This window comes from Leuresthes tenuis, unplaced genomic scaffold (genome assembly GCF_036924035.1).
Source record: "Leuresthes tenuis unplaced genomic scaffold, fLeuTen1.0.hap1 SCAF_1, whole genome shotgun sequence".
NCBI lineage: Eukaryota > Metazoa > Chordata > Actinopteri > Atheriniformes > Atherinopsidae > Leuresthes > Leuresthes tenuis.
In genome coordinates this window covers 7,742,827-7,760,326 of record NW_027325355.1, presented here as the reverse complement: position 1 = coordinate 7,760,326, position 17,500 = coordinate 7,742,827, and the positions used below count along the sequence as shown (strand labels likewise).

Genomic DNA, 17,500 nt, shown 5'->3' with positions numbered 1-17,500 from the left:
ATATCGGTACTGGAATCATACAGTTCCTCTATGTAACCAGATTATTGCCAAGAAAGGCTAACTTGTAGTGGGCACATCTTCATCCCTGAAGTGATTATTACCTGCAGTTGAAACTGAGACTCTCAGATCACTTCGTGTCTGCCAACAAAGCAGCAGCTGAAGATGACCAACTTCCTCATGTGTCACAGGGTGATCAGACGTTGCAACAAAAGACATGCAGGTGGTAGAGAGAAGGGAAATAGCTTACAGAACCTGGTATTCCCAAGTAGTCTCCCATCCAAGTACTAACCAGGCCCAACCCTGCTTGGCTTCCGAGATCAGATGAGGTTGGGCATGTTCAGGGTGGTGTGGCCGTAAGCAACAATATCTGTGAACAATGTGCATTATATAGGTACTGGAATCATACGGTTCCTCTATGTAACCAGATAATTGCCGAGAAAGGCTAACTTGTAGTGGGCACATCTTCTTCCCTGTCGTGATTATTACCTGCAGTTGAAACTGAGACTCTCAGATCACTTCGTGTCTGCCAACAAAGCAGCAGCAGCTGAAGATGACCAACTTCCTCATGTGTCACAGGGTGATCAGATGTTGCAACAAAAGACATGCATGTGGTAGAGAGAAGAGAAAAAGCTTACAGGACCTGGTATTCCCAAGCGGTCTCCCATCCAAGTACTAACCAGGCCCAACCTTGCTTGGCTTCCGAGATCAGACGAGGTCGGGCAAATTCAGGGTGGTGTGGCTGTAAGCAACAATGTCTGTCACAAATGTGCATTATATAGGTACTGGAATCATACGGTTACTCTATGTAACCAGATAATTGCAGAGAAAGGCTGATATGTAGTGGGCACATCTTCATCCCTGATGTGATTATTACCTGCAGTTGAAACTGAGACTCTCAGATCACTTCGTGTCTGCCAACAAAGCAGCAGCAGCTGAAGATGAACAACTTCCACATGTGTCACAGGGTGATCAGACGTTGCAACAAAAGACATGCAGGTGGTAGAGAGAAGAGAAAAAGCTTAAAGCACCTGGTATTCCCAAGTGGTCTCCCATCCAAGTACTAACCAGGCCCAACCCTGCTTGGCTTCCGAGATCAGACGAGGTCGGGCATATTCAGGGTGGTGTGACTGTAAGCAACAATGTCTGTCACAAATGTGCATTATATAGGTACTGGAATCATACGGTTACTCTATGTAACCAGATAATTGCAGAGAAAGGCTGATATGTAGTGGGCACATCTTCATCCCTGAAGTGATTATTACCTGCAGTTGAAACTGAGACTCTCAGATCACTTCGTGTCTGCCAACAAAGCAGCAGCTGAAGATGACCAACTTCCTCATGTGTCACAGGGTGATCAGACGTTGCAACAAAAGACATGCAGGTGGTAGAGAGAAGGGAAATAGCTTACAGAACCTGGTATTCCCAAGTAGTCTCCCATCCAAGAACTAACCAGGCCCAACCCTGCTTGGCTTCCGAGATCAGATGAGGTTGGGCATGTTCAGGGTGGTGTGGCCGTAAGCAACAATATCTGTCACAAATGTGCATTATATAGGTACTGGAATCATACGGTTACTCTATGTAACCAGATAATTGCAGAGAAAGGCTGATATGTAGTGGGCACATCTTCATCCCTGATGTGATTATTACGTGCAGTTGAAACTGAGACTCTCAGATCACTTCGTGTCTGCCAACAAAGCAGCAGCAGCTGAAGATGACCAACTTCCACATGTGTCACAGGGTGATCAGACGTTGCAACAAAAGACATGCAGGTGGTAGAGAGAAGAGAAAAAGCTTAAAGCACCTGGTATTCCCAAGTGGTCTCCCATCCAAGTACTGACCAGGCCCAACCCTGCTTGGCTTCCGAGATCAGACGAGGTCGGGCAAATTCAGGGTGGTGTGACTGTAAGCAACAATGTCTGTCACAAATGTGCATTATATAGGTACTGGAATCATACGGTTACTCTATGTAACCAGATAATTGCAGAGAAAGGCTGATATGTAGTGGGCACATCTTCATCCCTGATGTGATTATTACCTGCAGTTGAAACTGAGACTCTCAGATCACTTCGTGTCTGCCAACAAAGCAGCAGCTGAAGATGACCAACTTCCTCATGTGTCACAGGGTGATCAGACGTTGCAACAAAAGACATGCATGTGGTAGAGAGAAGAGAAAAAGCTTACAGCACCTGGTATTCCCAAGTAGTCTCCCATCCAAGTACTAACCAGGCCCAACCCTGCTTGGCTTCCGAGATCAGACGAGGTCGGGCATGTTCAGGGTGGTTTGGCCGTAAGCGACAATGTCTGTGACAAATGTGAATTATATAGGTACTGGAATCATACAGTTCCTCTATGTAACCAGATAATTGCCAAGAAAGGCTGATATGTAGTGGGCATATCTTCATCCTTGATGTGATTACTACCTGTAGTTGAAACTGAGACTCTCAGATCACTTCGTGTCTGCCAACAAAGCAGCAGCAGCTGAAGATGACCAACTTCCTCATGTGTCACAGGGTCATCAGACTTTGCAACAAAAGACATGCAGGTGCTAGAGAGAAGAGAAAAAGCTTACAGCACCTGGTATTCCCAAGTAGTCTCCCATCCAAGTACTAACCAGGCCCAACCCTGCTTGGCTTCCGAGATCAGACGAGGTCGGGCATGTTCAGGGTGGTTTGGCCGTAAGCTACAATGTCTGTGACAAATGTGAATTATATAGGTACTGGAATCATACAGTTCCTCTATGTAACCAGATAATTGCCAAGAAAGGCTGATATGTAGTGGGCATATCTTCATCCTTGATGTGATTACTACCTGTAGTTGAAACTGAGACTCTCAGATCACTTCGTGTCTGCCAACAAAGCAGCAACAGCTGAAGATGACCAACTTCCACATGTGTCACAGGGTGATCAGACGTTGCAACAAAAGACATGCAGGTGGTAGAGAGAAGAGAAAAAGCTTACAGCACCTGGTATTCCAAAGCAGTCTCCCATCCAAGTACTAACCAGGCCCAACCCTGCTTGGCTTCCGAGATCAGATGAGGTTGGGCATGTTCAGGGTGGTGTGGCCGTAAGCAACAATATCTGTGAACAATGTGCATTATATAGGTACTGGAATCATACAGTTCCTCTATGTAACCAGATAATTGCTGAGAAAGGCTGATGCGTATTAGGCACATCTTCTTCCCTGTCGTGATTATTCTCTCCAGCGGAAACTGAGACTCTCAGATCACTTTGTGTCTGCCGACAAAGCAGCAGCAGCTGAAGATGACCAACTTCCTCATGTGTCACAGGGTGATCAGACGTTGCAACAAAAGACATGCACGTGGTAGAGAGAAGAGAAAAAGCTTACAGCACCTGGTATTCCCAAGCGGTCTCCCATCCAAGTACTAACCAGGACCAACCCTGCTTGGCTTCCGAGATCACACGAGGTCGGGCATATTCAGGGTGGTTTGGCCGTAAGCGACAATGTCTGTGACAAATGTGCATTATATCGGTACTGGAATCATACAGTTCCTCTATGTAACCAGATAATTGCCGAGAAAGGCTAACTTGTCGTGGGCACATCTTCATCCCTGATGTGATTATTACCTGCAGTTGAAACTGAGACTCTCAGATCACTTCGTGTCTGCCAACAAAGCAGCAGCAGCTGAAGATGACCAACTTCCACATGTGTCACAGGGTGATCAGACGTTGCAACAAAAGACATGCAGGTGGTAGAGAGAAGAGAAAAAGCTTACAGCACCTGGTATTCCCAAGTAGTCTCCCATCCAAGTACTAACCAGGCCCAACCCTGCTTGGCTTCCGAGATCAGACGAGGTCGGGCATGTTCAGGGTGGTTTGGCCGTAAGCGACAATGTCTGTGACAAATGTGAATTATATAGGTACTGGAATCATACAGTTCCTCTATGAAACCAGATAATTGCCAAGAAAGGCTGATATGTAGTGGGCATATCTTCATCCTTGATGTGATTACTACCTGTAGTTGAAACTGAGACTCTCAGATCACTTCGTGTCTGCCAACAAAGCAGCAGCAGCTGAAGATGACCAACTTCCTCATGTGTCACAGGGTGATCAGACGTTGCAACAAAAGACATGCATGTGGTAGAGAGAAGAGAAAAAGCTTACAGCACCTGGTATTCCCAAGCGGTCTCCCATCCAAGTACTAACCTGGCCCAACCCTGCTTGGCTTCCGAGATCAGACGAGGTCAGGCATTTTCAGGGTGGTGTGGCCGTAAGCAACAATATCTGTGAACAATGTGCATTATATAGGTACTGGAATCATACAGTTCCTCTATGTAACCAGATAATTGCTGAGAAAGGCTGATGCGTATTAGGCACATCTTCTTCCCTGTCGTGATTATTCTCTCCAGCGGAAACTGAGACTCTCAGATCACTTTGTGTCTGCCGACAAAGCAGCAGCAGCTGAAGATGACCAACTTCCTCATGTGTCACAGGGTGATCAGACGTTGCAACAAAAGACATGCACGTGGTAGAGAGAAGAGAAAAAGCTTACAGCACCTGGTATTCCCAAGCGGTCTCCCATCCAAGTACTAACCAGGACCAACCCTGCTTGGCTTCCGAGATCAGACGAGGTCGGGCATATTCAGGGTGGTGTGGCCGTAAGCAACAATGTCTGTGACAAATGTGCATTATATCGGTACTGGAATCATACAGTTCCTCTATGTAACCAGATAATTGCCGAGAAAGGCTAACTTGTAGTGGGCACATCTTCATCCCTGATGTGATTATTACCTGCAGTTGAAACTGAGACTCTCAGATCACTTCGTGTCTGCCAACAAAGCAGCAGCAGCTGAAGATGACCAACTTCCACATGTGTCACAGGGTGATCAGACGTTGCAACAAAAGACATGCAGGTGGTAGAGAGAAGAGAAAAAGCTTACAGCACCTGGTATTCCCAAGTAGTCACCCATCCAAGTACTAACCAGGCCCAACCCTGCTTGGCTTCCGAGATCAGACGAGGTCGGGCATGTTCAGGGTGGTTTGGCCGCAAGCGACAATGTCTGTGACAAATGTGAATTATATAGGTACTGGAATCATACAGTTCCTCTATGAAACCAGATAATTGCCAAGAAAGGCTGATATGTAGTGGGCATATCTTCATCCTTGATGTGATTACTACCTGTAGTTGAAACTGAGACTCTCAGATCACTTCGTGTCTGCCAACAAAGCAGCAGCAGCTGAAGATGACCAACTTCCTCATGTGTCACAGGGTGATCAGACGTTGCAACAAAAGACATGCATGTGGTAGAGAGAAGAGAAAAAGCTTACAGCACCTGGTATTCCCAAGCGGTCTCCCATCCAAGTACTAACCTGGCCCAACCCTGCTTGGCTTCCGAGATCAGACGAGGTCAGGCATTTTCAGGGTGGTGTGGCCGTAAGCAACAATATCTGTGAATAATGTGCATTATATAGGTACTGGAATCATACGGTTACACTATGTAACCAGATAATTGCAGAGAAAGGCTGATATGTAGTGGGCACATCTTCATCCCTGATGTGATTATTACCTGCAGTTGAAACTGAGACTCTCAGATCACTTCGTGTCTGCCTACAAAGCAACAGCAGCTGAAGATGACCAACTTCCTCATGTGTCACAGGGTGATCAGACGTTGCAACAAAAGACATGCATGTGGTAGAGAGAAGAGAAAAAACTTACAGCACCTGGTATTCCCAAGCGGTCTCCCATCCAAGTACTAACCAGGCCCAACCTTGCTTGGCTTCCGAGATCAGACGAGGTCGGGCAAATTCAGGGTGGTGTGGCTGTAAGCAACAATGTCTGTCACAAATGTGCATTATATAGGTACTGGAATCATACGGTTACTCTATGTAACCAGATAATTGCAGAGAAAGGCTGATATGTAGTGGGCACATCTTCATCCCTGATGTGATTATTACCTGCAGTTGAAACTGAGACTCTCAGATCACTTCGTGTCTGCCAACAAAGCAGCAGCAGCTGAAGATGACCAACTTCCACATGTGTCACAGGGTGATCAGACGTTGCAACAAAAGACATGCAGGTGGTAGAGAGAAGAGAAAAAGCTTAAAGCACCTGGTATTCCCAAGTGGTCTCCCATCCAAGTACTAATCAGGCCCAACCCTGCTTGGCTTCCGAGATCAGACGAGGTCGGGCATATTCAGGGTGGTGTGACTGTAAGCAACAATGTCTGTCACAAATGTGCATTATATAGGTACTGGAATCATACGGTTACTCTATGTAACCAGATAATTGCAGAGAAAGGCTGATATGTAGTGGGCACATCTTCATCCCTGAAGTGATTATTACCTGCAGTTGAAACTGAGACTCTCAGATCACTTCGTGTCTGCCAACAAAGCAGCAGCTGAAGATGACCAACTTCCTCATGTGTCACAGGGTGATCAGACGTTGCAACAAAAGACATGCAGGTGGTAGAGAGAAGGGAAATAGCTTACAGAACCTGGTATTCCCAAGTAGTCTCCCATCCAAATACTAACCAGGCCCAACCCTGCTTGGCTTCCGAGATCAGATGAGGTTGGGCATGTTCAGGGTGGTGTGGCCGTAAGCAACAATATCTGTCACAAATGTGCATTATATAGGTACTGGAATCATACGGTTACTCTATGTAACCAGATAATTGCAGAGAAAGGCTGATATGTAGTGGGCACATCTTCATCCCTGATGTGATTATTACGTGCAGTTGAAACTGAGACTCTCAGATCACTTCGTGTCTGCCAACAAAGCAGCAGCAGCTGAAGATGACCAACTTCCACATGTGTCACAGGGTGATCAGACGTTGCAACAAAAGACATGCAGGTGGTAGAGAGAAGAGAAAAAGCTTAAAGCACCTGGTATTCCCAAGTGGTCTCCCATCCAAGTACTAACCAGGCCCAACCCTGCTTGGCTTCCGAGATCAGACGAGGTCGGGCAAATTCAGGGTGGTGTGACTGTAAGCAACAATGTCTGTCACAAATGTGCATTATATAGGTACTGGAATCATACGGTTACTCTATGTAACCAGATAATTGCAGAGAAAGGCTGATATGTAGTGGGCACATCTTCATCCCTGAAGTGATTATTACCTGCAGTTGAAACTGAGACTCTCAGATCACTTCGTGTCTGCCAACAAAGCAGCAGCTGAAGATGACCAACTTCCTCATGTGTCACAGGGTGATCAGACGTTGCAACAAAAGACATGCAGGTGGTAGAGAGAAGGGAAATAGCTTACAGAACCTGGTATTCCCAAGTAGTCTCCCATCCAAGTACTAACCAGTCCCTACCCTGCTTGGCTTCCGAGATCAGATGAGGTTGGGCATGTTCAGGGTGGTGTGGCCGTAAGCAACAATATCTGTGAACAATGTGCATTATATAGGTACTGGAATCATACGGTTCCTCTATGTAACCAGATAATGGCTGAGAAAGGCTGATGCGTATTAGGCACATCTTCTTCCCTGTCGTGATTATTCTCTCCAGCGGAAACTGAGACTCTCAGATCACTTCGTGTCTGCCGACAAAGCAGCAGCAGCTGAAGATGACCAACTTCCTCATGTGTCACATGGTGATCAGACGTTGCAACAAAAGACATGCAGGTGGTAGAGAGAAGAGAAAAAGCTTACAGCACCTGGTATTCCCAAGCGGTCTCCCATCCAAGTACTAACCAGGCCCAACCCTGCTTGGCTTCCGAGATCAGACAAGGTCAGGTATATTCAGGGTGGTGTGGCCGTAAGCAACAATATCTGTGAACAATGTGCATTATATAGGTACTGGAATCATACGGTTACACTATGTAACCAGATAATTGCCGAGAAAGGCTGATATGTAGTGGGCACATCTTCATCCCTGATGTGATTATTACCTGCAGTTGAAACTGAGACTCTCAGATAACTTCGTGTCTGCCAACAAAGCAGCGGCAGCTGAAGATGACCAACTTCCACATGTGTCACAGGGTGATCAGATGTTGCAACAAAAGACATGCATGTGGTCGAGAGAAGAGAAAAAGCTTACAGCACCTGGTATTCCCAAGCGGTCTCCCATCCAAGTACTAACCAGGCCCAACCTTGCTTGGCTTCCGAGATCAGACGAGGTCGGGCAAATTCAGGGTGGTGTGGCTGTAAGGAACAATGTCTGTCACAAATGTGCATTATATAGGTACTGGAATCATACGGTTACTCTATGTAACCAGATAATTGCAGAGAAAGGCTGATATGTAGTGGGCACATCTTCATCCCTGATGTGATTATTACCTGCAGTTGAAACTGAGACTCTCAGATCACTTCGTGTCTGCCAACAAAGCAGCAGCTGAAGATGACCAACTTCCTCATGTGTCACAGGGTGATCAGACGTTGCAACAAAAGACATGCATGTGGTAGAGAGAAGAGAAAAAGCTTACAGCACCTGGTATTCCCAAGTAGTCTCCCATCCAAGTACTAACCAGGCCCAACCCTGCTTGGCTTCCGAGATCAGACGAGGTCGGGCATGTTCAGGGTGGTTTGGCCGTAAGCGACAATGTCTGTGACAAATGTGAATTATATAGGTACTGGAATCATACAGTTCCTCTATGTAACCAGATAATTGCCAAGAAAGGCTGATATGTAGTGGGCATATCTTCATCCTTGATGTGATTACTACCTGTAGTTGAAACTGAGACTCTCAGATCACTTCGTGTCTGCCAACAAAGCAGCAGCAGCTGAAGATGACCAACTTCCTCATGTGTCACAGGGTCATCAGACTTTGCAACAAAAGACATGCAGGTGCTAGAGAGAAGAGAAAAAGCTTACAGCACCTGGTATTCCCAAGTAGTCTCCCATCCAAGTACTAACCAGGCCCAACCCTGCTTGGCTTCCGAGATCAGACGAGGTCGGGCATGTTCAGGGTGGTTTGGCCGTAAGCGACAATGTCTGTGACAAATGTGAATTATATAGGTACTGGAATCATACAGTTCCTCTATGTAACCAGATAATTGCCAAGAAAGGCTGATATGTAGTGGGCATATCTTCATCCTTGATGTGATTACTACCTGTAGTTGAAACTGAGACTCTCAGATCACTTCGTGTCTGCCAACAAAGCAGCAGCAGCTGAAGATGACCAACTTCCACATGTGTCACAGGGTGATCAGACGTTGCAACAAAAGACATGCAGGTGGTAGAGAGAAGAGAAAAAGCTTACAGCACCTGGTATTCCAAAGCAGTCTCCCATCCAAGTACTAACCAGGCCCAACCCTGCTTGGCTTCCGAGATCAGATGAGGTTGGGCATGTTCAGGGTGGTGTGGCCGTAAGCAACAATATCTGTGAACAATGTGCATTATATAGGTACTGGAATCATACGGTTCCTCTATGTAACCAGATAATTGCTGAGAAAGGCTGATGCGTATTAGGCACATCTTCTTCCCTGTCGTGATTATTCTCTCCAGCGGAAACTGAGACTCTCAGATCACTTTGTGTCTGCCGACAAAGCAGCAGCAGCTGAAGATGACCAACTTCCTCATGTGTCACAGGGTGATCAGACGTTGCAACAAAAGACATGCACGTGGTAGAGAGAAGAGAAAAAGCTTACAGCACCTGGTATTCCCAAGCGGTCTCCCATCCAAGTACTAACCAGGACCAACCCTGCTTGGCTTCCGAGATCAGACGAGGTCGGGCATATTCAGGGTGGTGTGGCTGTAAGCAACAACGTCTGTGACAAATGTGCATTATATCGGTACTGGAATCATACAGTTCCTCTATGTAACCAGATAATTGCCGAGAAAGGCTAACTTGTAGTGGGCACATCTTCATCCCTGATGTGATTATTACCTGCAGTTGAAACTGAGACTCTCAGATCACTTCGTGTCTGCCAACAAAGCAGCAGCAGCTGAAGATGACCAACTTCCACATGTGTCACAGGGTGATCAGACGTTGCAACAAAAGACATGCAGGTGGTAGAGAGAAGAGAAAAAGCTTACAGCACCTGGTATTCCCAAGTAGTCTCCCATCCAAGTACTAACCAGGCCCAACCCTGCTTGGCTTCCGAGATCAGACGAGGTCAGGCATTTTCAGGGTGGTGTGGCCGTAAGCAACAATATCTGTGAATAATGTGCATTATATAGGTACTGGAATCATACGGTTACACTATGTAACCAGATAATTGCAGAGAAAAGCTGATATGTAGTGGGCACATCTTCATCCCTGATGTGATTATTACCTGCAGTTGAAACTGAGACTCTCAGATCACTTCGTGTCTGCCTACAAAGCAACAGCAGCTGAAGATGACCAACTTCCTCATGTGTCACAGGGTGATCAGACGTTGCAACAAAAGACATGCATGTGGTAGAGAGAAGAGAAAAAGCTTACAGCACCTGGTATTCCCAAGCGGTCTCCCATCCAAGTACTAACCAGGCCCAACCTTGCTTGGCTTCCGAGATCAGACGAGGTCGGGCATATTCAGGGTGGTGAGGCTGTAAGCAACAATGTCTGTGACAAATGTGCATTATATAGGTACTGGAATCATACAGTTCCTCTATGTAACCAGATAATTGCCGAGAAAGGCTGATATGTAGTGGGCACATCTTCATCCCTGAAGTGATTATTACCTGCAGTTGAAACTGAGACTCTCAGATCACTTCGTGTCTGCCAACAAAGCAGCAGCTGAAGATGACCAACTTCCTCATGTGTCACAGGGTGATCAGACGTTGCAACAAAAGACATGCATGTGGTAGAGAGAAGAGAAAAAGCTTACAGCACCTGGTATTCCCAAGCGGTCTCCCATCCAAGTACTAACCAGGCCCAACCCTGCTTGGCTTCCGAGATCAGATGAGGTTGGGCATATTCAGGGTGGTGTGGCTGTAAGCAACAACGTCTGTGACAAATGTGCATTATATCGGTACTGGAATCATACAGTTCCTCTATGTAACCAGATAATTGCCAAGAAAGGCTGATATGTAGTGGGCATATCTTCATCCTTGATGTGATTACTACCTGTAGTTGAAACTGAGACTCTCAGATCACTTCGTGTCTGCCAACAAAGCAGCAGCAGCTGAAGATGACCAACTTCCTCATGTGTCACAGGGTCATCAGACTTTGCAACAAAAGACATGCAGGTGCTAGAGAGAAGAGAAAAAGCTTACAGCACCTGGTATTCCCAAGTAGTCTCCCATCCAAGTACTAACCAGGCCCAACCCTGCTTGGCTTCCGAGATCAGACGAGGTCGGGCATGTTCAGGGTGGTTTGGCCGTAAGCGACAATGTCTGTGACAAATGTGAATTATATAGGTACTGGAATCATACAGTTCCTCTATGTAACCAGATAATTGCCAAGAAAGGCTGATATGTAGTGGGCATATCTTCATCCTTGATGTGATTACTACCTGTAGTTGAAACTGAGACTCTCAGATCACTTCGTGTCTGCCAACAAAGCAGCAGCAGCTGAAGATGACCAACTTCCACATGTGTCACAGGGTGATCAGACGTTGCAACAAAAGACATGCAGGTGGTAGAGAGAAGAGAAAAAGCTTACAGCACCTGGTATTCCAAAGCAGTCTCCCATCCAAGTACTAACCAGGCCCAACCCTGCTTGGCTTCCGAGATCAGATGAGGTTGGGCATGTTCAGGGTGGTGTGGCCGTAAGCAACAATATCTGTGAACAATGTGCATTATATAGGTACTGGAATCATACGGTTCCTCTATGTAACCAGATAATTGCTGAGAAAGGCTGATGCGTATTAGGCACATCTTCTTCCCTGTCGTGATTATTCTCTCCAGCGGAAACTGAGACTCTCAGATCACTTTGTGTCTGCCGACAAAGCAGCAGCAGCTGAAGATGACCAACTTCCTCATGTGTCACAGGGTGATCAGACGTTGCAACAAAAGACATGCACGTGGTAGAGAGAAGAGAAAAAGCTTACAGCACCTGGTATTCCCAAGCGGTCTCCCATCCAAGTACTAACCAGGACCAACCCTGCTTGGCTTCCGAGATCAGACGAGGTCGGGCATATTCAGGGTGGTGTGGCTGTAAGCAACAACGTCTGTGACAAATGTGCATTATATCGGTACTGGAATCATACAGTTCCTCTATGTAACCAGATAATTGCCGAGAAAGGCTAACTTGTAGTGGGCACATCTTCATCCCTGATGTGATTATTACCTGCAGTTGAAACTGAGACTCTCAGATCACTTCGTGTCTGCCAACAAAGCAGCAGCAGCTGAAGATGACCAACTTCCACATGTGTCACAGGGTGATCAGACGTTGCAACAAAAGACATGCAGGTGGTAGAGAGAAGAGAAAAAGCTTACAGCACCTGGTATTCCCAAGTAGTCTCCCATCCAAGTACTAACCAGGCCCAACCCTGCTTGGCTTCCGAGATCAGACGAGGTCAGGCATTTTCAGGGTGGTGTGGCCGTAAGCAACAATATCTGTGAATAATGTGCATTATATAGGTACTGGAATCATACGGTTACACTATGTAACCAGATAATTGCAGAGAAAGGCTGATATGTAGTGGGCACATCTTCATCCCTGATGTGATTATTACCTGCAGTTGAAACTGAGACTCTCAGATCACTTCGTGTCTGCCTACAAAGCAACAGCAGCTGAAGATGACCAACTTCCTCATGTGTCACAGGGTGATCAGACGTTGCAACAAAAGACATGCATGTGGTAGAGAGAAGAGAAAAAGCTTACAGCACCTGGTATTCCCAAGCGGTCTCCCATCCAAGTACTAACCAGGCCCAACCTTGCTTGGCTTCCGAGATCAGACGAGGTCGGGCATATTCAGGGTGGTGAGGCTGTAAGCAACAATGTCTGTGACAAATGTGCATTATATAGGTACTGGAATCATACAGTTCCTCTATGTAACCAGATAATTGCCGAGAAAGGCTGATATGTAGTGGGCACATCTTCATCCCTGAAGTGATTATTACCTGCAGTTGAAACTGAGACTCTCAGATCACTTCGTGTCTGCCAACAAAGCAGCAGCTGAAGATGACCAACTTCCTCATGTGTCACAGGGTGATCAGACGTTGCAACAAAAGACATGCATGTGGTAGAGAGAAGAGAAAAAGCTTACAGCACCTGGTATTCCCAAGCGGTCTCCCATCCAAGTACTAACCAGGCCCAACCCTGCTTGGCTTCCGAGATCAGATGAGGTTGGGCATGTTCAGGGTGGTGTGGCCGTAAGAAACAATATCTGTGAACAATGTGCATTATATAGGTACTGGAATCATACGGTTCCTCTATGTAACCAGATAATTGCTGAGAAAGGCTGATGCGTATTAGGCACATCTTCTTCCCTGTCGTGATTATTCTCTCCAGCGGAAACTGAGACTCTCAGATCACTTCGTGTCTGCCAACAAAGCAGCAGCAGCTGAAGATGACCAACTTCCTCATGTGTCACAGGGTGATCAGACGTTGCAACAAAAGACATGCAGGTGCTAGAGAGAAGAGAAAAAGCTTACAGCACCTGGTATTCCCAAGTAGTCTCCCATCCAAGTACTAACCAGGCCCAACCCTGCTTGGCTTCCGAGATCAGACGAGGTCGGGCATGTTCAGGGTGGTGTGGCCGTAAGCAACAATATCTGTGAACAATGTGCATTATATAGGTACTGGAATCATACGGTTACTCTATGTAACCAGATAATTGCCAAGAAAGGCTGATATGTAGTGGGCATATCTTCATCCTTGATATGATTACTACCTTTAGTTGAAACTGAGACTCTCAGATCACTTCGTGTCTGCCAACAAAGCAGCAGCAGCTGAAGATGACCAACTTCCTCATGTGTCACAGGGTGATCAGACGTTGCAACAAAAGACATGCATGTGGTAGAGAGAAGAGAAAAAGCTTACAGCACCTGGTATTCCCAAGCGGTCTCCCATCCAAGTACTAACCAGGCCCAACCCTGCTTGGCTTCCGAGATCAGACGAGGTCAGGCATTTTCAGGGTGGTGTGGCCGTAAGCAACAATATCTGTGAATAATGTGCATTATATAGGTACTGGAATCATACGGTTACTCTATGTAACCAGATAATTGCAGAGAAAGGCTGATATGTAGTGGGCACATCTTCATCCCTGATGTGATTATTACCTGCAGTTGAAACTGAGACTCTCAGATCACTTCGTGTCTGCCAACAAAGCAGCAGCAGCTGAAGATGACCAACTTCCTCATGTGTCACATGGTGATCAGACGTTGCAACAAAAGACATGCAGGTGGTAGAGAGAAGAGAAAAAGCTTACAGCACCTGGTATTCCAAAGCAGTCTCCCATCCAAGTACTAACCAGGCCTAACCCTGCTTGGCTTCCGAGATCAGACGAGGTCAGGTATATTCAGGGTGGTGTGGCCGTAAGCAACAGTATCTGTGAACAATGTGCATTATATAGGTACTGGAATCATACGGTTACTCTATGTAACCAGATAATTGCAGAGAAAGGCTGATATGTAGTGGGCACATCCTCAACCCTGATGTGATTATTACCTGCAGTTGAAACTGAGACTCTCAGATCACTTCGTGTCTGCCAACAAAGCAGCAGCTGAAGATGACCAACTTCCTCATGTGTCACAGGGTGATCAGACGTTGCAACAAAAGACATGCATGTGGTAGAGAGAAGAGAAAAAGCTTACAGCACCTGGTATTCCCAAGCGGTCTCTTATCCAAGTACTAACCAGGCCCAACCTTGCTTGGCTTCCGAGATCAGACGAGGTCGGGCATATTCAGGGTGGTGTGGCTGTAAGCAACAATGTCTGTCACAAATGTGCATTATATAGGTACTGGAATCATATGGTTACTCTATGTAACCAGATAATTGCCGAGAAAGGCTGATATGTAGTGGGCACATCTTCATCCCTGATGTGATTATTACCTGCAGTTGAAACTGAGACTCTCAGATCACTTCGTGTCTGCCAACAAAGCAGCAGCAGCTGAAGATGACCAACTTCCACATGTGTCACAGGGTGATCAGACGTTGCAACAAAAAACATGCAGGTGGTAGAGAGAAGAGAAAAAGCTTAAAGCACCTGGTATTCCCAAGTGGTCTCCCATCCAAGTACTAACCAGGCCCAACCCTGCTTGGCTTCCGAGATCAGACGAGGTCTGGCATATTCAGGGTGGTGTGACTGTAAGCAACAATGTCTGTCACAAATGTGCATTATATAGGTACTGGAATCATACGGTTACTCTATGTAACCAGATAATTGCAGAGAAAGGCTGATATGTAGTGGGCACATCTTCATCCCTGATGTGATTATTACCTGCAGTTGAAACTGAGACTCTCAGATCACTTCGTGTCTGCCTACAAAGCAACAGCAGCTGAAGATGACCAACTTCCTCATGTGTCACAGGGTGATCAGACGTTGCAACAAAAGACATGCAGGTGGTAGAGAGAAGAGAAAAAGCTTACAGCACCTGGTATTCCCAAGTAGTCTCCCATCCAAGTACTAACCAGGCCCAACCCTGCTTGGCTTCTGAGATCAGACGAGGTTGGGCATATTCAGGGTGGTGTGGCCGTAAGCAAAAATATCTGTGAACAATGTGCATTATATAGGTACTGGAATCATACGGTTCCTCTATGTAACCAGATAATTGCCGAGAAAGGCTGATGCGTATTGGGCACATCTTCTTCCCTGTAGTGAATATTCTCTCCAGCGGAAACTGAGACTCTCAGATCACTTCGTGTCTGCCAACAAAGCAGCAGCAGCTGAAGATGACCAACTTCCTCATGTGTCACAGGGTGATCAGACGTTGCAACAAAAGACATGCATGTGGTAGAGAGAAGAGAAAAAGCTTAAAGCACCTGGTATTCCCAAGCGGTCTCCCATCCAAGTACTAACCAGGCCCAACCTTGCTTGGCTTCCGAGATCAGACAAGGTCGGGCATATTCAGGGTGGTGAGGCTGTAAGCAACAATGTCTGTCACAAATGTGCATTATATCGGTACTGGAATCATACAGTTCCTCTATGTAACCAGATTATTGCCAAGAAAGGCTAACTTGTAGTGGGCACATCTTCATCCCTGAAGTGATTATTACCTGCAGTTGAAACTGAGACTCTCAGATCACTTCGTGTCTGCCAACAAAGCAGCAGCTGAAGATGACCAACTTCCTCATGTGTCACAGGGTGATCAGACGTTGCAACAAAAGACATGCAGGTGGTAGAGAGAAGGGAAATAGCTTACAGAACCTGGTATTCCCAAGTAGTCTCCCATCCAAGTACTAACCAGGCCCAACCCTGCTTGGCTTCCGAGATCAGATGAGGTTGGGCATGTTCAGGGTGGTGTGGCCGTAAGCAACAATATCTGTGAACAATGTGCATTATATAGGTACTGGAATCATACGGTTCCTCTATGTAACCAGATAATTGCCGAGAAAGGCTAACTTGTAGTGGGCACATCTTCTTCCCTGTCGTGATTATTACCTGCAGTTGAAACTGAGACTCTCAGATCACTTCGTGTCTGCCAACAAAGCAGCAGCAGCTGAAGATGACCAACTTCCTCATGTGTCACAGGGTGATCAGATGTTGCAACAAAAGACATGCATGTGGTAGAGAGAAGAGAAAAAGCTTACAGGACCTGGTATTCCCAAGCGGTCTCCCATCCAAGTACTAACCAGGCCCAACCTTGCTTGGCTTCCGAGATCAGACGAGGTCGGGCAAATTCAGGGTGGTGTGGCTGTAAGCAACAATGTCTGTCACAAATGTGCATTATATAGGTACTGGAATCATACGGTTACTCTATGTAACCAGATAATTGCAGAGAAAGGCTGATATGTAGTGGGCACATCTTCATCCCTGATGTGATTATTACCTGCAGTTGAAACTGAGACTCTCAGATCACTTCGTGTCTGCCAACAAAGCAGCAGCAGCTGAAGATGACCAACTTCCACATGTGTCACAGGGTGATCAGACGTTGCAACAAAAGACATGCAGGTGGTAGAGAGAAGAGAAAAAGCTTAAAGCACCTGGTATTCCCAAGTGGTCTCCCATCCAAGTACTAACCAGGCCCAACCCTGCTTGGCTTCCGAGATCAGACGAGGTCGGGCATATTCAGGGTGGTGTGACTGTAAGCAACAATGTCTGTCACAAATGTGCATTATATAGGTACTGGAATCATACAGTTACTCTATGTAACCAGATAATTGCAGAGAAAGGCTGATATGTAGTGGGCACATCTTCATCCCTGAAGTGATTATTACCTGCAGTTGAAACTGAGACTCTCAGATCACTTCGTGTCTGCCAACAAAGCAGCAGCTGAAGATGACCAACTTCCTCATGTGTCACAGGGTGATCAGACGTTGCAACAAAAGACATGCAGGTGGTAGAGAGAAGGGAAATAGCTTACAGAACCTGGTATTCCCAAGTAGTCTCCCATCCAAGTACTAACCAGGCCCAACCCTGCTTGGCTTCCGAGATCAGATGAGGTTGGGCATGTTCAGGGTGGTGTGGCCGTAAGCAACAATATCTGTCACAAATGTGCATTATATAGGTACTGGAATCATACGGTTACTCTATGTAACCAGATAATTGCAGAGAAAGGCTGATATGTAGTGGGC

At 46.3% G+C, this 17,500-nt stretch overlaps 1 protein-coding gene, 27 non-coding genes and 18 pseudogenes across 28 annotated transcripts in view; 1 reads left to right on the top strand and 45 right to left on the bottom strand.

Annotated features, from left to right (window-relative positions):
• Positions 1-17,500, top strand: part of LOC140291582 (NLR family CARD domain-containing protein 3-like) — a 531,700-nt gene that overhangs the window by 168,311 nt on the left and 345,889 nt on the right. The gene's annotated exons all lie outside the window — the stretch shown is intronic.
• LOC140297262 (5S ribosomal RNA) lies at positions 241-359 on the bottom strand (annotated as a pseudogene).
• On the bottom strand, positions 629-747 carry LOC140300423 (5S ribosomal RNA; annotated as a pseudogene).
• LOC140297700 (5S ribosomal RNA) lies at positions 1,017-1,135 on the bottom strand. Its single transcript, XR_011913412.1, has one exon. It is a non-coding gene; the product is annotated as a 5S ribosomal RNA (ribosomal RNA).
• LOC140276897 (5S ribosomal RNA) lies at positions 1,402-1,520 on the bottom strand (annotated as a pseudogene).
• Positions 1,790-1,908, bottom strand: LOC140299872 (5S ribosomal RNA; annotated as a pseudogene).
• On the bottom strand, positions 2,175-2,293 carry LOC140320106 (5S ribosomal RNA). The gene has a single exon (XR_011918008.1). It is a non-coding gene; the product is annotated as a 5S ribosomal RNA (ribosomal RNA).
• On the bottom strand, positions 2,563-2,681 carry LOC140320043 (5S ribosomal RNA). Its single transcript, XR_011918000.1, has one exon. It is a non-coding gene; the product is annotated as a 5S ribosomal RNA (ribosomal RNA).
• Positions 2,951-3,069, bottom strand: LOC140299866 (5S ribosomal RNA; annotated as a pseudogene).
• Positions 3,339-3,457, bottom strand: LOC140297773 (5S ribosomal RNA). Its single transcript, XR_011913478.1, has one exon. It is a non-coding gene; the product is annotated as a 5S ribosomal RNA (ribosomal RNA).
• On the bottom strand, positions 3,727-3,845 carry LOC140319970 (5S ribosomal RNA). Its single transcript, XR_011917994.1, has one exon. It is a non-coding gene; the product is annotated as a 5S ribosomal RNA (ribosomal RNA).
• Positions 4,115-4,233, bottom strand: LOC140299794 (5S ribosomal RNA). The gene has a single exon (XR_011914768.1). It is a non-coding gene; the product is annotated as a 5S ribosomal RNA (ribosomal RNA).
• Positions 4,503-4,621, bottom strand: LOC140284498 (5S ribosomal RNA). Its single transcript, XR_011910195.1, has one exon. It is a non-coding gene; the product is annotated as a 5S ribosomal RNA (ribosomal RNA).
• On the bottom strand, positions 4,891-5,009 carry LOC140289582 (5S ribosomal RNA). The gene has a single exon (XR_011912269.1). It is a non-coding gene; the product is annotated as a 5S ribosomal RNA (ribosomal RNA).
• LOC140299781 (5S ribosomal RNA) lies at positions 5,279-5,397 on the bottom strand. Its single transcript, XR_011914766.1, has one exon. It is a non-coding gene; the product is annotated as a 5S ribosomal RNA (ribosomal RNA).
• On the bottom strand, positions 5,667-5,785 carry LOC140298395 (5S ribosomal RNA). The gene has a single exon (XR_011914046.1). It is a non-coding gene; the product is annotated as a 5S ribosomal RNA (ribosomal RNA).
• Positions 6,055-6,173, bottom strand: LOC140298131 (5S ribosomal RNA). Its single transcript, XR_011913806.1, has one exon. It is a non-coding gene; the product is annotated as a 5S ribosomal RNA (ribosomal RNA).
• On the bottom strand, positions 6,440-6,558 carry LOC140267538 (5S ribosomal RNA; annotated as a pseudogene).
• On the bottom strand, positions 6,828-6,946 carry LOC140298639 (5S ribosomal RNA). The gene has a single exon (XR_011914267.1). It is a non-coding gene; the product is annotated as a 5S ribosomal RNA (ribosomal RNA).
• Positions 7,213-7,331, bottom strand: LOC140288422 (5S ribosomal RNA; annotated as a pseudogene).
• Positions 7,601-7,719, bottom strand: LOC140292165 (5S ribosomal RNA). Its single transcript, XR_011912521.1, has one exon. It is a non-coding gene; the product is annotated as a 5S ribosomal RNA (ribosomal RNA).
• On the bottom strand, positions 7,989-8,107 carry LOC140299548 (5S ribosomal RNA; annotated as a pseudogene).
• LOC140319883 (5S ribosomal RNA) lies at positions 8,374-8,492 on the bottom strand. The gene has a single exon (XR_011917988.1). It is a non-coding gene; the product is annotated as a 5S ribosomal RNA (ribosomal RNA).
• LOC140319805 (5S ribosomal RNA) lies at positions 8,762-8,880 on the bottom strand. Its single transcript, XR_011917982.1, has one exon. It is a non-coding gene; the product is annotated as a 5S ribosomal RNA (ribosomal RNA).
• On the bottom strand, positions 9,150-9,268 carry LOC140299865 (5S ribosomal RNA; annotated as a pseudogene).
• Positions 9,538-9,656, bottom strand: LOC140289698 (5S ribosomal RNA). The gene has a single exon (XR_011912280.1). It is a non-coding gene; the product is annotated as a 5S ribosomal RNA (ribosomal RNA).
• Positions 9,926-10,044, bottom strand: LOC140290351 (5S ribosomal RNA). Its single transcript, XR_011912345.1, has one exon. It is a non-coding gene; the product is annotated as a 5S ribosomal RNA (ribosomal RNA).
• Positions 10,314-10,432, bottom strand: LOC140297939 (5S ribosomal RNA). The gene has a single exon (XR_011913629.1). It is a non-coding gene; the product is annotated as a 5S ribosomal RNA (ribosomal RNA).
• On the bottom strand, positions 10,699-10,817 carry LOC140290588 (5S ribosomal RNA). Its single transcript, XR_011912370.1, has one exon. It is a non-coding gene; the product is annotated as a 5S ribosomal RNA (ribosomal RNA).
• Positions 11,087-11,205, bottom strand: LOC140319744 (5S ribosomal RNA). The gene has a single exon (XR_011917979.1). It is a non-coding gene; the product is annotated as a 5S ribosomal RNA (ribosomal RNA).
• LOC140299864 (5S ribosomal RNA) lies at positions 11,475-11,593 on the bottom strand (annotated as a pseudogene).
• LOC140289686 (5S ribosomal RNA) lies at positions 11,863-11,981 on the bottom strand. Its single transcript, XR_011912279.1, has one exon. It is a non-coding gene; the product is annotated as a 5S ribosomal RNA (ribosomal RNA).
• On the bottom strand, positions 12,251-12,369 carry LOC140290340 (5S ribosomal RNA). Its single transcript, XR_011912344.1, has one exon. It is a non-coding gene; the product is annotated as a 5S ribosomal RNA (ribosomal RNA).
• LOC140297936 (5S ribosomal RNA) lies at positions 12,639-12,757 on the bottom strand. The gene has a single exon (XR_011913627.1). It is a non-coding gene; the product is annotated as a 5S ribosomal RNA (ribosomal RNA).
• LOC140297910 (5S ribosomal RNA) lies at positions 13,024-13,142 on the bottom strand. Its single transcript, XR_011913604.1, has one exon. It is a non-coding gene; the product is annotated as a 5S ribosomal RNA (ribosomal RNA).
• Positions 13,412-13,530, bottom strand: LOC140307945 (5S ribosomal RNA). The gene has a single exon (XR_011915969.1). It is a non-coding gene; the product is annotated as a 5S ribosomal RNA (ribosomal RNA).
• Positions 13,800-13,918, bottom strand: LOC140300456 (5S ribosomal RNA). Its single transcript, XR_011914833.1, has one exon. It is a non-coding gene; the product is annotated as a 5S ribosomal RNA (ribosomal RNA).
• Positions 14,188-14,306, bottom strand: LOC140300745 (5S ribosomal RNA; annotated as a pseudogene).
• On the bottom strand, positions 14,573-14,691 carry LOC140305809 (5S ribosomal RNA; annotated as a pseudogene).
• LOC140300225 (5S ribosomal RNA) lies at positions 14,961-15,079 on the bottom strand (annotated as a pseudogene).
• Positions 15,349-15,467, bottom strand: LOC140302947 (5S ribosomal RNA; annotated as a pseudogene).
• Positions 15,737-15,855, bottom strand: LOC140277714 (5S ribosomal RNA; annotated as a pseudogene).
• On the bottom strand, positions 16,122-16,240 carry LOC140297251 (5S ribosomal RNA; annotated as a pseudogene).
• LOC140300422 (5S ribosomal RNA) lies at positions 16,510-16,628 on the bottom strand (annotated as a pseudogene).
• LOC140297699 (5S ribosomal RNA) lies at positions 16,898-17,016 on the bottom strand. The gene has a single exon (XR_011913411.1). It is a non-coding gene; the product is annotated as a 5S ribosomal RNA (ribosomal RNA).
• Positions 17,283-17,401, bottom strand: LOC140297240 (5S ribosomal RNA; annotated as a pseudogene).